The 6,047-nt window shown below is 36.5% G+C and overlaps 1 non-coding gene across 1 annotated transcript; it reads right to left on the reverse strand.

Moving 5' to 3' along the window:
• Nucleotides 1-2,289: 2,289 nt before the first annotated feature.
• LOC112100631 lies at nt 2,290-2,397 on the reverse strand. The gene has a single exon (XR_002906998.1). It is a non-coding gene; the product is annotated as a small nucleolar RNA R71 (small nucleolar RNA).
• Nucleotides 2,398-6,047: the final 3,650 nt, after the last annotated feature.

Genomic DNA, 6,047 nt, shown 5'->3' on the forward strand with positions numbered 1-6,047 from the left:
TTCATGGCTACCCTTTCTATAACAAGGCTTGGGAACACGTTGAGATGGAGCATACTCAACAATAGCCTTAAATTGAGCCCATAATCGAGAACCCAATAACACATAAAATTAACCAAAAAAAAAGTGCCCTTTTCATTTAAAACAACATAAACCTATTGATAACTCTAGGAAATGAGAGCTATTACATCAATTCTAGACTTAAATCAAGATCACTTAGAGAACAAATGAGGTGTTTTTATTACATTTTTGTTATATTTTGCATAAACATTCATTTTAGTTAAGTTTTAATATGTTTTGTTTGAATCAAAGTAATTGGTGCTAAAAACAGGTGCATAATTGTAGGTTTTCAGAAAGTCTTAATTCATGAGAGGATGGTGAGACAGTGGATGACCAAGAGGAGGAAAGAAGATAGCCGCAAAAGAAGTAAAGCACAATCGGGAATAGTGCAGTGTTATAGCGGATGTTAGAGCAATCAGTGCTATAGCAATCTGGGAGCAATGCGGGAGAAAATTTAGGCGCAGTTCAGCTGCATAATCACGATTTGAATGTTTCCTAATTTAACTCATGCACGCCTATGGACTTTTGTTTTACTCTAGTTTGCAGTATAAAAAAGAGGCATGCACCACATAGAAAGGCGGCAAGGGAATTATCATAAAAATAATTAGAGAGAAAAAAAGAAGAAGATCGAAATTGAAGAGTGCTGTTTCAGCAACATTGAAGAATCTTGCAGAATTATTCGGATTTGTCTTTCACTATGCTCAACTTATATTTATTTTCTTCCTTTGACTGTTCTAATGTATCCCGTGAACAACATATTTATGTTCGTTTTTCTTATTCAGAATATGAACTAGATTTGCTTGTAGTTGAGTGACAAACAATCCAATGAGTTCTTGATTGTTCTTATATGTTGTTATGTCATTGCTGTAGCATTATACTCTAGTAGTTATTATTAATATAACTGTTATTTCAGTTAAGATAGAGCAGCAAAAAGGCATGTCTTAGCGGATATTATTAGAGTATTACTTGATCTTAAGTTAAGTTTCCTGGATTAAGTTATCTTGAATCCCATAAGGGCAAGTTAAGATTTGTGACACATTAGACATAGGTGCTCACCTTGTAGGGTGGAGAGATAAAAAGGATCATAAAGCCATATCATGAGTAGATTAGCAACTAGTTATTGCTAGTGTATTTGAGGGTATGAGAGTTCCAATATGCTACAGTTGAGGATGCAAATTAATTCCGCCCAGTGCTGCAGCACTTGCCGTGACAATTGGAGTCAACTTGATGAAAAACAATCAGCCCATAAGGAGTGTTTGATCATTCAACTACCACATTCTCACTTGAATCTTAGACACATTTAGTTTAGTTTATTTCATTGCGGTTTTGTTTATTTTATTCTCTCACAATCATTAATTATGATATAACACATTTTACGTTTGTTAACTTCAGATTTGAATTAGTTTGCACTATTGTGATTGCTACAACATTTCTGGTAACATCAATCCATGTGGAGACGATCTTGAATACTTATCACTTTATTACTTGTTGTGTACACTTGCACATTGACACCAATAGTATTTGATTATAAAATCAACCAACAAGTTTTTGGCGCCGTTACCGGGGATTGATTGTTTATTTTTGAAATGTGAAGTAAATCTTGATAGCACCAAATTTGATTTAATTCATTCTATTTATTGGCAGATCAATGCTTGCATGCGCAAAGACAGATATATGATATTTCAGTTCGATCCTGAGATTGAAAGGACTGTTAGAAGATTGCGAAGAGAACAAAGGAAGTAAACTCCTCAAGTTGAACCCTCACGGGCCCTTACAATCAGTTAACATTCAAGAAGAGCAGAATGAACATGCTAACGAGAGACAGCTATACAATAACAATATTATTTACATGGCTGGTGACAGAGACAGAGATATTAGAGATTATGCTGTGTTAACTCCTCAAGTTGTACACCTTGGGATAATCAGACCTGAAGTAGAAGCTGTAAATTTTTAGTTGAAGCCAGTGATGTTTCAAATGTTGCAAACAATTGCTCAATTCAATGGATTACCAAATGAAGATCCTCATCTCCATCTTAAGTTGTTCTTGGAAGTGAGTGATGCTTTCAAAATTGCTGGAGCAACACAAGATGCCTTAAGGCTGAGGCTTTTTCCTTATTCCTTAAGAGATCAAGCAAGAGCATGGTTAAATTCGTTACCATATGATTCCATCACTATATGGAATGAGTTGGCTAATGAATTCCTAATGAAATATTTTCCACTGACAAAAAATGCAAAGTTACGGCATGAGATAACTTATTTCCATCAACTTGAAGATGAAAGTTTGTACGAGGCTTGGGAAAGATTCAAAGAACTTCTCAGAAGGTGTCCTCATCATGGCATTCCTTGTTGCATTCAATTGAAAACTTTCTACAATGGGTTGAATCCAAGTACAAGGTTGAGCGTGGATGCTTCAGTAAATGGAGCCCTTTTATCCAAATCTTACACTAAAGCTTATGAAATTATGGAGAGAATTGCCAATAATAATTATCAGTGGCCATCAACCAGGTAACCAGCAGCAAGAGGATCAGCAAATGTACATAACATAGATGCAATTACAGCCTTATCAGCACAAGTAACCTCATTGACTAACATGGTAAAGGCCATGACATCTGCTCCAGCAGTAGTGAAGCAAGTTGCTAAACTTTCTTGTGTATACTATGGTGAAGGACATGACTTTGATAATTGTCCTGGAAATCCAGCATCAGTAAACTATGTGGGTAATTTCAATTGACAGCCTCAGAACAACCCATATTCAAATACTTACAACCCTGGATGGAAACAACACCCAAAATTCTCATGGAGCAGTCAGAATCGAAATGCTCCAACAATAAATGGACAAAATAGGAACACTCAACCATCTGGATTTTATCAGTAGTGTCAGGGGCAAAAACATAGCAGTCAGGATCCAATCATTTCACTGGAAGCATTGATTAAAGAGTACTTTGCAAAGAATGAAGCAATTGTACAGAGTCAAGTTGTATCATTGAGGAACCTGAAAAATCAAATGGGACAACTTGCTACAGCAATGAGTAGCAGGATTCAAGGAAGTTCACCTAGCAACACAGAAAACCCTAGAAGAGAGGGCAAAGAACACTGTAAAGCAATTAATTTGAGATCTGAAAAAAATGTTGACATCCCAGTTGATGTGACTAACAAGGATAAGAAAGTTAATTCCTCACAAAAACCACCTCAAGATGGAAGCATGTTACAACAGCCCAACCATCAAAACACTGGTTACATGGGCCAAACTACAACTACAGCAGAGGGAATTCAATTAGAACATGTTGAAAAAGAAGTTGCAACACCAGTAATCACGACCTATATCAAACCAAACAAACAGAGTTTGGTACTTCCTGAAGCTACCCAGCAGTTTAGACACCCACCACCTTTCCCATAGAGATTCCAGAAGCAAAAACAAGATAAGCAGTTCAGTAAATTCCTAGAAGTGCTGAAGCAATTACACATAAATATACATTTCGTGGAAGCCTTGGAGCAAATGCCAAATTATGTGAAATTTCTAAAAGACATCTTGGCACGAAAGAGAAGGCTGGGAGAGTTTGAAACTATTGCTTTAACACAGGAAAGTAGTCATATGCTCTAAAGTAAGATTCCTACAAAAGTTAAAGATCCAGGAAATTTTACAGTACCATGCTCTATAAGAACTAGATATGCTGGCAAAGCACTTTGTGACTTAGGAGCTAGTATTAGTTTGATGCCATTATCTATATTTAAGCAGTTGGGAGTAGGGGAATGCAGACCAACGACAGTTACTCTGCAATTAGCTGACAAATCTCATGCATATCCTGAAGGAAAAATTGAGGATGTACTGGTGAAGGTGGACAAATTCATCTTCCCAGTAGACTTCATTGTATTGGACTTCGAAGATGATAAAGAGGTGCCCATTATACTTGGAAGACCTTTTCTAGTAACTGGAAAGACTTTGATAGATGTGCAGAAATGAGAGCTCACCATGAGAGTAAATGATCAGCAAGTCACATTTAATGTACTAGAGGCTATGAGAAGTCCTGATGAAGTAGAAGATTGCAATTTCCTAAGTGTTGTGGATTTTGTTATAGCAGACAGAATGGACAGATGCTGCAGTAATGAAATCAACAAAGTCACCACCTTTGAGGATGTAGAAGTGGAAAATGTTGCAGCAAATCGAATAAATTGGATGGAAGAAAAGAAATTTGATAGGCACAATAGGTTTATTGAGCATCTGAACTTTCAGACAGGGAAGTAAAAACAACTTTACCATCTACTGAATCAACTCCTAGTCTTGAGTTAAAATTATTACCTTCGCATTTAAAGTATGTTTATCTTGGTCAAAACAACACACTCCCTGTGATCATTTCTTTTACTTTGGATGCAGGTCAAGAACATAGTTTAGTAGATTTGCTGGGAAAATACAAAAGAGCATTAGGATGGACCATGGTAGACATCAAGAGGATAAGCCCATCAATATGCACGCATAAAATCCTGTTAAAAGATTGCTATAGCAATTCAGTGGAGCACTAGAGAAGGTTGAACCATATTATGAAAGAAGTGGTGAAGAAGGAAATTATCAAATGGTTAGATGCTGGAATCATACACCCAATATCAGACAGTTCGTGGGTGAGTCCAGTTCAATGTGTTCCAAAGAAAGAAGGGATAACTGTGATAACTAATGAGAGAGATGAACTTATTCCTACAAGGACAGTGACTGGATGGAGAGTATGTATGGATTACAGGAAGCTCAACAAAGCTACAAGGAAAGACCACTTCCCACTCCCATTCATAGGTCAGATGTTGGACAAACTTGCTGGAAAATAATACTATTGTTTCCTAGATGGGTATTCAGGTTACAACCAGATTGCTATAGCTCTAGAAGATCAGGAAAAGACTACATTTACTTGTCCTTATGGAACATTTGCCTTCAGAAGAATGCCTTTTGGGTTGTGCAATGCTCTAGCAACTTTTCAGAGATGCATGATGTCTATTTTTTCTGATATGGTTGAGCAAACTTTAGAAGTTTTCATGGATGACTTTTCAGTTTTTGGAGAGACATACAATGATTGTTTACACAACTTAAAAAAAGTTCTTAAAAGATGTGAGATAACTAACTTAGTACTCAATTGGGAAAAGTGCCATTTCATGGTGCAAGAAGGAATAGTGTTGGGTCATAAGGTGTCCAAGAAAGGCATTGAGGTAGACAAAGCTAAGATAGATGTAATAGATAAACTGCCACCCCCCACTTCAATAAAGGGTATAAGGAGTTTTTTGGGTCATGCTGGATTTTATAGAAGATTCATTAATGATTTTTCCAAGGTAGCTAAACCATTATGCTCATTGCTGGAACAGGACAAGCCCTTTTACTTTGACAAAGATTGTCATCAAGCATTTGGAGAATTAGAGAAAGCTCTGATTACTGCTCCAGTAGCTATATCTTCAGACTGGATGTTATCATTTGAATTGATGTGTGATGCTAGTGATCATTTTATTGGAGCAGTATTAGGCCAAAGAAAGGATAAGGTTTTTCACTCCATATACTATGCAAGCAAAAACTCTTACTCAAATTCAAATCAATTACACCACTACAAAGAAAGAGTTGCTAGCAATAATATTTGCTTTTGACAAATTCAGAGCCTACTTGGTAGGTACTAAAGTGACTATATACATAGACCATGCAGACATCAAATATTTAATTTCAAAGAAGGATGCCAAACCAAGGTTAATCAGATGGATCTTATTGCTTCAGGAGTTTGATCTAAAAATTAAAGATAGAAAAGGGACTGAAAATCAAGTAGCAGACCACCTGTCACGGTTGGAAGCAGATACAAGTACATTGATAAGAAAGGACATCACTGAAACTTTTCCTGATGAATAGTTGTTAGTAGTACAACAAGCACAGATGCTGCAATAGTCAGGATCTCCATGGTATACAGATTTTGCCAACTACTTGTTAAGTGGATTGCTACCAACTGAGCTGAAGTTCCAAGAGAAAAAGAAAT

This window comes from Citrus clementina, unplaced genomic scaffold (genome assembly GCF_000493195.1).
Source record: "Citrus clementina cultivar Clemenules unplaced genomic scaffold, Citrus_clementina_v1.0 scaffold_3, whole genome shotgun sequence".
NCBI classification, from domain to species: domain Eukaryota; kingdom Viridiplantae; phylum Streptophyta; class Magnoliopsida; order Sapindales; family Rutaceae; genus Citrus; species Citrus x clementina.